Source organism: Macrobrachium rosenbergii, chromosome 26 (assembly GCF_040412425.1).
Source record: "Macrobrachium rosenbergii isolate ZJJX-2024 chromosome 26, ASM4041242v1, whole genome shotgun sequence".
Taxonomy (NCBI): domain Eukaryota; kingdom Metazoa; phylum Arthropoda; class Malacostraca; order Decapoda; family Palaemonidae; genus Macrobrachium; species Macrobrachium rosenbergii.
This window is the reverse complement of record NC_089766.1, coordinates 15,408,508-15,421,455: the sequence shown is the minus strand read 5'-3', so window position 1 is coordinate 15,421,455 and position 12,948 is coordinate 15,408,508. Positions and strand designations below refer to the sequence as shown.

Here is a 12,948-nt window from a genome sequence, read left to right as displayed (position 1 = left end):
TATATATATATATATATATATATGTATATATAACAACACACAATCACGTGTGGAACAGAAATAAATTTCTGACTCACATCAAGATCGAACCCAGGTCTTTCAATTGAAAGGCAAGGGCGCTGCCCACTAGGCCATACAAGTCATAAAAGAAGTTGGAACCTGAGGTATTATCATATCTATAAAAGCAACAAATATATATAGGAATTTCGTCAATGAAACTACCACTAGACAAAAACTGAGATAATTTAAACAAGACCATAAATACTTAGATAACGAATAGAGTTAATTGTTTATAATAAACAATGGGAAGAAAATTTGTTGCAAAATACATGGAAAAATAATTTTCTTTGCCACAAAACACAAACATAATTGTTCCGAAGAATAGTGAATATCAGCTGCAGTAATAGTAACTACTGTTTACATGCAAAATAGTGAATATGATTTGCAGACAATATAGTGACTGTTGTTTACAGACAAAAATAGTGAATATTGTTATGTTGTGAGTGTAAATGTGATCCAAAAGATGAGAAAGATAGTTGATAGTTTTTTTTGTCTAGTCAAGCGGTTGTTACAACAAGTTGTACATTACGTGTATAGTGTGTATATATAATTGTATGTTGGTATATAGTATGGTTATATGGGTAATGAAGGATCAACCTGTACAGCTAAATGAAAAAAAATCTTTGACGTCAACTGTACACCTCTATCTCTTCTATATCTGCTATTATTATTATTATTATTATTTTATTCCTAGTACTATACCTATTGGTCTAACTATTGTTATTACCAATTCATTTCAAAATCTACAGCTACTGGTCTATTATCATTTTTCTTCATTATTATTATCATTTATTATTGTGTATCATTCTATCTCAACACCTTTTCCCCTTTCACCGCTGTATCCCAATGAATCATCTAGCTTAGAGTTGTATGATTACAAAGACAAGTGTAACTATTGTCCAAAGTGATAATATAATGTCAATAAAGTACGCAAAAAACCAAATTCCCACCCTTTCAGTGAAAAGCCTTTTCAAATTTAAATGTCAGCCTAAAGTCGTACGGACAGAATGTCATAAAACCACACTCGGCACAAACGGTTAATGTCATAGGCAGTCTGAGACGGTTCTGTTATCTGGGGGAAAAATATCTACTCTTTATTACACCCTAGTGAACACGCTTAGAAAGACGAATCATAATCTATTTCGGGTTATTTTCCTTATAAACTGCAAGTCCCCTTTGTCTATAACGCCATACCTCTTTTATCAAATTAAACATTTTCACTTTTCAGGATTGGCCTAAACGTTTGCAGACAATACGAGCAACATGTAACTACTATATAGCCTTATACGTTCGTTCGTATTGATAGGTTTCATGTTATTCCCTTGTATTATGCGCATAACATCGTAATCAGCCCACATCATAGAAATGACAAAATTACCAAGAAATTCGTCATAAAGATCTATGAATATCGAAATGAATTACGGTGTTTACCGAATAATAGCCTAACCAAGCCCGAACTTCTAACCTACCTCTACTACAGCCGCCTGATGGCCGTCAGTAGTCAGTACTGAATGCTCGCTTGGAAAACTGTGTTGGTGCTCCCTTCATCACTTGAAATATACGCACACACTAACTCATATGTGGTGGATTTTACTGCGTATGCGGCACTAAGTCACTTGAAACAAGGAAAACTTGACAATTTTCAGGTAATACTTCAGGTTTGTAGCGGTCACTGTCTTAGGCAACTTATGTAATTACAGCACATCAGGAGGTCATCTGCTGTGCAAAATGGTGTTGCTCTCCGCCAAAAGGCTGGCAATTTTACTCAGCACTCATCAATTATTTACGTTAGCCTTATATAAATATTATCTTGACTATAAGGAAGTATTCTGAATATTTTTATATAAAAACAAACCCCAAAGTTAAATCGAAACACAGACCAAGATGAGAAACACTATTGTAGACACATGTGAGTGGGGCAATAGAAAAGCTCACTCAGGTCTCTCTCATGGCGGGGATAACTCTACCTGAGACTCGCTGTTGTGAATTTTCTTGTGATGCTGTGTGCGTGTACATTGCTGGGAAATCAAATTAACTAAATCTAAACGAGAATTGAAGACTGATTCCAGTGCGCCCCTGGGCATAAGATGCTGGCAAGTGTCACAGGTAAGTGCAGAAGTTGAGTGTTCTTGTCCTCTTATAACAATGGCTGGTGGCTGATTTGCTACTTAAGCAGTGTGCTTATCAGTTTAATTTCAGATGTATTGATGGATATTTTGTTATCCTAATGAAAGACTGTAAGCTGGAATAGGTAACTTGCTATCAAGTGTGTGGTGATAGGCATAGTAGACTGTGTATAGGCATATGTAACTCAAAAATCAGTTAACTGTAAGTTAAATATTTCGTATTGTAGTTTAAATACGCTGCCTATAGAATTCCCCGTCAACTCTCTCTCTCTCTCTCTCTCTCTCTCTCTCTCTCTCTCTCTCTCTCTCGTTCCCAATGGTAGTCTAAATGGTGGGTTGAACATACGATACACCATTATTTTGGAATGTGAAAGCTAGCTTTAACACGAACTTCCGTATAAAGTTGAACGGCGTAACATTTATAATGTTATAAAATAACGGAATGTTTTAACGAAATATCAGGATATATTAAGTGTAATAAATCCATCCTTTGGCTAATTTTCTTGCACTTAGAAGCATAAGATTTATATATAGTGTTTATGTAATCATGGTATTACGGACGTTGCTTGTCCATAACTATTAGGCCTAACCTACCATTCAGACAAAATTACAGCTGGCCGATTAGCTGCCAGGCATATTTGGAATAATATATATATATATATATATATATATATATATATATATATATATATATATATATATATATATATATTAGAGGTGGCTCCAGGAGGCCGTAATTATCCATTTTTAACCCAACTGTGATAGGCCTGCTCACTGCCATGTTTATAATTCGCTGCTTAGGTCAACGGAACGCACGTAGTGATTTCAGGCTCGCTCAGGAATCGAATCCTTGCTAGTTGGGAGCGTATCATGAATCATACAAGACAGTATGAACTAATTTTTACAAATTTACCGCTCGGAAACATCTTAGGGTTTTAATTAAATTGAAATCAGTGTGAGTATCGTCCATAAGACAAGGACCAGTGCCGCCGCTAGAGTTGTTAGAGGTGGGGCAGAATAGGTCTATAGTAGACAGACTGAGTACAAAGTGGTGGTGGGTATGGGCTGAGAAACTGAGGTAAGACCTGCGTTTATTGTGATGCCTGATCTCGATGTAAATCTGTCAGTCAGTTAGAGCTCTATACACAGAATTAGTTGGGTACCATGAACCTTATCGTATATACCTCCTCTCATAGTGCTCCTCTGCAAGGATTTCATTCGAACCACTTTCTCTCTCTCTCTCTCTCTCTCTCTCTCTCTCTCTCTCTCTCTCTCTCTCTCTCTCTCTCTCTCTCTCTCTCTCTCTGGAGGCCGGGACTGGTTAGAATGAGAGCAAATTACTAGGCCTAACAAGAGATTTTAAATACCGATTGACACGATATTGGAAGTTGAAATTCACTTAGTACTACAAAAGAACTCGTAGTTCGTTTTGTGTTCATGTTGCCTTCTCGATAAGCGGGTGGTTTCAGGGAAAACGATAACAGTCTCGGCCTTCTTCGTAATTCAGGTGTTAATTCAAGGATAAAGTCTCCGTGTAATGAAATTAAACAGTTGTTTCATATTCTTAAACAAGCCTCATCAGCAACGTTTCAGCCCCTTAATACGTACTGCATTCGTAACCTTTGTCAATAGATATGTGTGTATAGCTGAATACAAATTTTGATTCGTTTCCCGCCTGCCATAGTACATCGCCCTCATACCTAATGAGAACTGGGGCGGAAGCTGCTAAACGTTCCAACTAAAACATTAATTTTAGGCCGAATATTCCTAAAAGTCACACATACTCCCAAAACGCATACCAAACTTATTTTCCAACAACAAATACGCATAATGTAATTATTTCGTAGTAACTAATGTAAATAATGCTTTTTTTTTTTATTATAAAGTTCAGCGTCACGTATAAAATGGGCCAGCTAAGCCTCACGGAGGAAGAACCAAATAATAAAGGCAGTTTTAGAGTTTGTGATCATACATTTGTCAGCCATAACTTTATAATGTACCTTTTATGAACTTCATTAGCAAAACCAACGCAGTTTTCATCTTTTTATTCCTTATAAGAATTAATGAATAATAAGGGTCTGGTAAATGAGACCTTGGCCTATTTCTCATATTTTTTGTCTTATACGTCATAAGTAACAAGATCGCAGATTTTTCGGTTATTTACATTAAGCCGGCTTTGTCCCAGCACGTGCTCATACCTTTCGGTAAGCTGTCCAAGGAAATAATCGGCCTAATGTGTGCCTTTGGACTCTGCCCAGCCAACAGAACGATCTGCGTTGGAAAGCGGCAGTTAGGGCGGTCTTTGCTCGTGAAGCGATGTTCCCAGATTATTATTATTATTGTTTCAGCAAATGAAACCTATTCACATGGAACAAGCACACAGGGACCATTGACTTGAAATTCAAGCTTCCAAAGAATGTTGGTTTCAACCTCCCACCGCAGACCCCACATTGTAGCAGTAACTGGTCATGATGCAGAGCCAGTGATTTTTCGTCGCCCTGGGCGAGACGCGAACCCACGACATCTGAGTGGCATGCCACGACACTAGCCTAACCACTATACCAGCGGACCAGATTGCAATAGTCTTCAATATTTATTATTTCAGAAAGATACTCCCAAGCTCTTCACACCATTTGTTAGCGACAGATCACGCTCCTGTGAGAATCCTTATTTTGTTGTCAAATGATCTACCTCTGGCAGAATTACCCAAGCATCAAAAACCAACGGTATTTTAGGAGGTGTGAACCTCGTTTCCACAAACAGTGGAAAAACAAAAAATTAAGGTGGGAAGTTATCGTTGCATGTAGAATTTCTTTATATGTTACTTTGCCTCTAAAAGATTTATATTTTGTTAATGATTGCCAGAAATCTCTGCGTCATGACAGTTTCGCCCCATGAACGTCTGAGAGATAAGAAAGCGATTTATTAAAAAAGTCTTATCATGAATTTTCATATATATTTTTTAATGTTGCTTTTGGATGTGTTTATTTTTACTTTTGAAATTATTTGTTTTTATCATGATTCCTCTTTTCTTTAGCCTTTGGTAGTTTATTGTATTTTCTGTACACAGGCTACACCCATTCCGTGGAAGATTACATAGGAATTCCATAGCCCATAATTTTTCCATTGTTGCTTGAGGACATAATTTTTCCTTCCTTAATTCTTTATAGTTATTTTCATCGCGTATTTACTTATTGGGCCTCTACTACGACCTTTCTCTTTTCACATGCGGATATTCTCTGGAAGCTTGGGCTTATTTCGTAGTCCTACTATATAAGCGCGATATAGCCATACATTGATCTATTTTCTATTAGTAGCAAGAATGCACATAGCAGCGTAATATACTTGATTTAATGTGGATGCATTTGCGAGATTGCAATGCTTAAAATTTATTATTTTTGCCGGGGCTGGTGCGTTAGTACTATAATAATAATGATAAGTGTGAAGAAACAAATCCACAGTTATGTATGTGTACGTATATTTAAAGATAAATCTGTACAGATAGCTTTCGGGAATCTCACGATTCCCCTTTTCAAGAGACTGAAAAGGGGAATCGAACAGATTCCCGAAAACTCTCTGTACAGATTTATCTTTAAATATATGTACACACAAAACTATGGATTTGTTTCTCCATTTCAAGACTCATGCTACTATGAGTGTATTTTAATGATAATTTTACTGCTATATCTTTGTGATTTCTTCTCGTCCGCTGATTTACGGCGACCGATACAAAGGTCGACGTTGGAACCTCCAGGTCATTCAGTGTCTTGAGCTGGAGTACTTAGGAGGTGTATAAACGAGAATGCCAGGTAGAAATCGGGTAGAAACAGTAGCCACTGGCTTTGGCTTCTCGGTCATTGTACTGAAGCACCGTCCCCCGTATAGGGATAGTGCCGCCAGTGCACTGTAGAATTTACTCAAGGTTCTTTGCAGCGTCCCTTCGGCCCCTAGCTGCAACCCTTTCATTCCTTTTACTGTACCTCCATTCATATTCTTTCTTCCATCATACTTTCCACCCTCTCCTAACAATTATTTCATAGTGCAACTGCGAGGTTTTCCTCCTGTTACACCTTTGTAGCCTTTTACTCTCTTTTAATTTCAGTGTTGGATGACTTTATAGGTCTCAACGCTTGGCCTAAATTGTTTATTCTATTCTTTACTGCAGAACGGCGGGTCTGTAGGCCTACACAAAAGCCGTAACCATATCACTGGGGTCTAGCTATGAGGCTTTCGGCCTCATACAATTGCTGTAAGGTGTCAGGCCTGGAATATATAGAATTTAGGCCAAAGGCCAAGCGCCTGGCCCTATGAGGTCATTTAGCGCTGGAGAGGAAATTGGTAATAAAGAAGGTTTTACAGGTGTAACAGGAGGAAAATCTCGCAGTTGCTCTGTGAAACAATTGATAGGAGAGGGTGGAAAGTAAGATGGAAGACAGAGAATATGAACGGAGGTACAGTAACCGGAATGAAAAGGACTGCAGCTAGGGGCCGAAGGGACGCAGCAAGGAACCTTATGTGATGCCTACGGCGCACCCTGTGAGGTACACTGACGGCACTGACCCCCTACGGAGAGGTGCCAGTTCTGTCTTTGTCTTCTACTTCAAGACTGGGCTAGGTGAGGATATTAAGGCGTCCCTGCCGTCAGTTTTCGCTTAAGAGATAACTTCGAATTTTAGAAGATCAGCGCTGGGATTATAAGACTTTGTAACATAGTTTGCGTTATAATAGTGTTTCGCTTTTAATTACAGTTCCGTCTTGCACAGTTGGCTGCAGTTCCATTCTATACATTCAACTGCAGTTCCACCCGATACACAAGTGGCATTTATATTCAGTATTATTGTCGTTTTTGTTCCTTGCATCTTTATTTCGAACGTGAATTGATGTGAAACTCACTCCCGTGCGTTTCGGGTCTTGTAACCCAATGCTTCTGGGATCAGTTCCATTAACGGTCTTTTATTCGATCTATTTTTATGAAAAAAATGGGGGCGTTAGCCCTGAGTCCATCCCTCTTCTTGGGAAGGATAGGCATCAGTCCTCAGCGGTGTTATTTTCGTCGTCGATGACTAATTCTTTTTGTGAAGCCAAATTATGACATGAAATGTACCAGTCACAAGGCTCGTACCTAGACCACTGTCTCTTCATTGAGAAATGAATTTGTCGATACTTCTCGTAATGGGCCATCATAGCTCTAGTAGGACCTGCAACCCCAACTCCCCTAGGCTTTGGCAATGTTAAATGTTTTATAGGGTTAAGCTACGGTAGACTGATGAGCACCAAGAATGGCAGATTCCGTTAGCACGTAAGTTTTCTTGTAACCGTCACTTAAACTTGGCAGCAGACCGTAGGGGTTAGGGGAGTGATAGTGTTCACGACGAGCCTCTGAAAACCAGTAGTGATACAGAGACGAGTATCCTGATTATATGATTCTTCTCATGGTACTCTACTTTCAACGTCTCAGTATAACTAATAAAAAAAAAGACCTACACTTTATTCTTGTTAATATACACTGCACATGCATATATATATATATATATATATATATATATATACAGTATATATATATATATATAATGTAATATATTGTAAATTATTTCTGTAAAGAAGATTGATATGCCTCGGCGTTGCAGATGTTTAGAAATTACCTCCACTCCTCTCCTTGCAGCAGCAGCAGCAGCAGCACATCATTTTCCTTCCCTCGTTACCGGCTGTCACTTGAACCCCTCTCGCTCTCTCCATTTGTCTTTCTCTCCTGGAGGTGTAACCGAGCCCAAATAATTTAAGGGCGAGTCTTGCCGATAGTGTGCAAACAGTTTTACGAGTGCACCTCGCGCCGTGGCTCGAGAGCCGCTTCAGCCTGAAAGATTCAACATCATTTGTCCTGAAATATGAAGCGGGATCGGGAGCCTCCCAAAACTAATAAATGAACTTGGAGTACCGTCGCCGGTCTAATTGTTTAAGGCACTTGGCCGCTTTTAAATTACCCGCCAAGTGTAAGGCCTCACTCCTGCATTCATGGAGCCTTCTCTATTATTCTGCTTTGTGTACTTCACTTGCTCGCGGCTATTGATAATCTTGCGTGTAGGATAAAAGATAATTAATAATTCCCAAAGCACCGTCAGATAGTTTGATCAACAATGGAATCTAAACAAGCAAAGTTTTAGGCCGGGGGGAGGGATTTATTGGCGAGGGGAATAGCGGGAGGGGGCGAGGGGCGGTAGCGGTGGTGGTGGTGGTGATGAAGGATGCGCGCCAAAACGAGAGGCTTGTTTTGGCGCCAATTGTTTGTTCCGTGATTATGGGCTTTGATGGGATTCAACTCCCTGTTCCGCCAACCTGATCCCTTAAACATTCCCCTGCTGGAGTCTATAAACAGCCCCGGCCATGGATTTATTTCTGATGGGGGCTAATACGCGGTGGAATCAATGGGCGAAGGTTTTAATATCGTGTAATCTGGTGTCCGGGGGCCCCGCCTGATCTTGTCCCGTCCCAAACCCTGACTGACGATTGGGAGAACTGTATTGATACCTATGATAATACGCAATAAATGGAACCACCGTATATTTTATAAGCGTCAGTATTCATTTTCCCCGCTTGCAAGGCAATGAAACGTCAGAAATTGTAACCAAACAAACCAATTCGCCAGCGGTATAGGACGAGGAGCATTCGGACACAGCAGCCCATTGGTTCACACCACACCGTCGGTCGTGTGGATTAAAAAGAATGGATTGTATACTTGCCATACACCGCCATTGTAACTTTTTTTTTTTTTTACATCTTTATTGCTGCCTGCCCTTCAGTCTCCTTCGGTGATAACACATGGCTGTCGTGAACATGAACATCATCAATGACGCATGTTTAGCGTAGCGTAAAGCTGCAGCCAGAAATAGAGGGATAAATAAAAAGTCCGCGGAGGGAAATAAAGAACTGGCGCGAATGGCAGTTTGTGAGAATTGACAGAGAGTGGAGGGCGCTGAGTACCCTAACATGGAATAATGTTTTCGTGAAAAGTGAAACAGATTTGCTACCACAACATTAGGTAGAGATTTTACAGAGCACTGGGTTTGATGTCGAATTCTCTCTCTCTCTACCTCTGTCGCTCTCTTTTTCTCAATTTATTTTCTCCTTAAATCTGTAGCTGATATCGGTGCACGATTTTAACTAGGGGATATCGTTTTGAAGTTTAAACACAAGTTCTGCGGAAGAGGTTTAGGCAACCGTTTTATGGTACAGTTTCTGTCATTCCACACGAAAGAGAGAGGTTTCAAATCACAGGCTCCCCATAGCGGTCTTTTTTATATACTGTAGTAAAGACTCGAAACTGCTCATTCGTCGATCTTATAAAGAAGGAAGGTATCAACTCGCCTTTTTTCTTGAGCAGTGATTCGGAGAACGGTCAAGATTAAATTCAAATCCCCCTCATATACGGCGTCAACCGAGCCATTTGTCATGTGAATAAAAATCACGCTAAAGCGCCGTTATGTGCCTTTATTGTAATTCATGACAATGTACGAGATTCAGGATTAAGAAAGTAGAAAATAAGTTACTATGGCACTATGCCGAAAGTGGCTAGACGAGAAACTTCATTACTGCGTCTTGTTAGATTTCTAAGGATCTGGTTGACTTTAGAACCGGAGGCCCTAAATTTCTTTTGATTTCACTGTTAATTAAATGATATCTGGTATTTGCTATAACTTACCAACTACAGACAGTTTTGTTTATGTTATTGAAACTAACTTTCAGGCATTGTTCAGTTAGACATTGCTTTGAACAAATTAAAGTGAGACTAACCGCTTGGTTCTAGGAGACATTTACTCACCCAAATTTGCTGTGACAGTTAACATTCTCTCTCTCTCTCTCTCTCTCTCTCTCTCTCTCTCTCTCTCTCTCTCTCTCTCTCTCTCTCTCTCTCGAAGCATAGTTGCCAAACCCCAGTCCCTCTTTATGCTGTTACCTAACTCCAAGTAATAATTCTTTGATATTGAGGAGGTAAATGCAGGGATTACAGTCCGTTAGTCCGAAGGCCCGATAGTCCGAAGGTCCGATAGTCGTAGGTTGGTATTTTTATGGGTGTTTACTGGTTACAATTTTGCCGTATTAGCTATGGAGGGGTGGGGGGCTGATTACAGTCCGTCGGACTGTCGGGCCTTCTGACTTTCGGATTATCGGACCTTCGGACTATCGGGCCTGCTGACTTTCGGACCTTCGGACTATCGGGCCTTCGGACTATAAGGGCGGTCACCAATGCAGGTGGCACTGACTTCATTTTTCCGCAAAAATTGCGTAAGAATTGTAATCACATTTCATAAGAGCTAATGTATATCTTTAATATTTTGAATTATAATAATATCAGATGCAGTGTTAACGAAAATAAGGTGAATGAGTTTAACCATTACTGAGGTCTTTCCGGTGAAATACTTATCCCAGCGTATTGCTACTGCCAATAACCACACTGAAGCTACTAAAGAGTTGTCGTCATTAGAGGCAAATCAATAGTTATCTCAAGGGACGATCCGTTTGAACCTTTTGTCTTGAGACTTGAAGCTGTTGATGGAGCTTCGTGTTTCCGGGTACGGGACGTGAATGTGACGATTATGGTGATTGATCACTAATGCTATTACTGATAATAGTAATAATAATTATTATTATTACTGCTAATACTACTACTGCACTACAACTACTGCTACTACTACTACTGCTGCTGCTGCTGCTGCTGCTGCTGCTGCTGCTGCTGCTGCTGCTGCTGCTACTACTACTACTACTACTAATAATAATAATTATTATTATTATTACTGCTGTTACTGCTGTACTATTACTATTACTGCTACTACTACTATTAATAATAATAATAATAATAACCAGAGAAAATATATGGATTTCTAATACCATCCTAAAAACTCCACGCTGATATTTAGGTGAAAAATAATCCATGTATCGGCGAAATTTATACTTTCTTTGCCTTTTAATATCAATAGGACATGCACTGCTGGGCAGCCAGAAATCCCCCTGACATAGATGCACTTGACCTGACCTCATTGGTAGGATTATACTCCCCCTTGGGAACAATGAGGAAAATCCTTCTAGTCTTTAAATACGAGTCTGGAGTTGTCTGAATGTATCAGTAATACTGAAATGTCCCACGTACGGGGGTAGTGCCGTCAGCGCACTGCAGGCATTATTTAATTCTTTGCGGCGTCCCTTCGGCCCCTAGCTGCAACCCCTTTCATTCCTTTTACTGTACCTCCGTTCATATTCTCTTTCTTCCATCTTACTTTCCTTAACACTCTCCTAACGATTGATTCATAGTGCAACTGCGAGGTTTTCCTCCTTTTTACTGTCAATTTCCCTTTCAGCCCTGAATGACTTCATAGGTCCCAGCGCTTGGCCTTTATCCTAAATTCTACACATTCTATTCTACTAAAATGTCTGGAATTGGATCTGGAATATAAAATTTAGGCCAAGCTCTAGGGTCCATGAGGGTCATCCAGCGCTGAGAATAGTCTTGAAACAATATTATTGTTAGGAGAGGACGGACAGTCAGACGAAGAAAGAATATGAACGGAGTTGCAGTAAACGGAATAAAAGAGGTTGCAGCTAGGGGCCGAAGGGACACTGTAAAGACCCTTAAGTATGCCTACCGTGCACTGTGCAAGGTGCACTGTCCCTCTACGGGACTAAAATGTCTGGTAATTATGGTCAGATTAAATGTCATCAATACCAGCTACCATGTAACAATCATCATTATTTTGAGTAATTCATGTCTGTATGTGCCTACTTCCTGCTTACCATTACCATTATTATTATTATTATTATTATTATTATTATTATTATTATTATTTTGGAAGAAGACCCTGTTTTCTAACAGACTTCATTAAAAAGAATGGCCGTCTGGATGCCATCAAGTTTATAATGTAATTTCTCAATTTCCCTTCGCACCAGCAAGTAAATAATATAACAGTACTGTTGTCCAAATTTATTCCTTAACGTTTTGGCACTTTTTCTTCCGTTTGCCTTTTGTAAATGGTGGAAGGAGCTGCCGAAACGTTGAGGAATAAATGAGCTTTGGACGGCTGTTGTATAATTTACTTGCTGCTACAAAGGAACTCATTCGGGAAATTCAGAAATTACAATATAAACTTAACGGCATCCATACTACCGCTCTTTTTCATGTTTATTTATTTATTTATTTATTTATTATTATTATTATTATTATTATTATTATTATTATTATTATTATTATTATTATTATTATTATTATTATTATTATTATTCAACCAGGCCTTTCCCACCCCTTTTGGATGACGACAAACGAGGCATTTAAGAATCCCAACAGGAAACCCCATTAAATTCTCCGGGTGCATTTTTCAGTTGCCTCAAGACTTACTTAATTTGAATCTGAGGTTCACTCTCTTCCCTCTCATTATTTAAAAGAACAAGCGAGTAGGAGTGAGTGGCATTAGGTTTGTGTTCTCTCTCTCTCTCTCTCTCTCTCTCTATTTTTGTATGAGCTTCTTTCAGTATGCAGTATTAAAACAAATTTAATACTAAGTAATGTAACTCTCTCTCTCTCTATTTTTGTATAAGCATCTTTCAGTATGCATAGTATGAACACAAATTTAATACTAAGTAATGTAACTCTCTCTCTCTCTCTCTCTCTCTCTCTCTCTCTCTCTCTCTCTCTCTCTCTCTCTCTCTCTATTCTTGTATAAGCATCTTTCAGTATGCATAGTATGAACACAAATTTAATACTAAGTAATGTAAACTC

At 39.2% G+C, this 12,948-nt stretch overlaps 1 protein-coding gene across 3 annotated transcripts in view; it reads left to right on the top strand.

Moving 5' to 3' along the window:
• The first annotated feature begins 1,993 nt into the window (after positions 1-1,993).
• The window catches only part of LOC136853074 (prolyl 3-hydroxylase OGFOD1-like), a 289,238-nt gene continuing 278,283 nt past the window's right edge, over positions 1,994-12,948 (top strand). The window contains exon 1 of one of the 3 annotated variants that reach the window (XM_067128349.1): positions 1,994-2,166. The gene's annotated coding sequence lies outside the window, so the exon portion shown is untranslated. The remainder of the gene's footprint in view (positions 2,167-12,948) is intronic. The other 2 variants (XM_067128344.1, XM_067128342.1) reach the window with 2 other exon arrangements.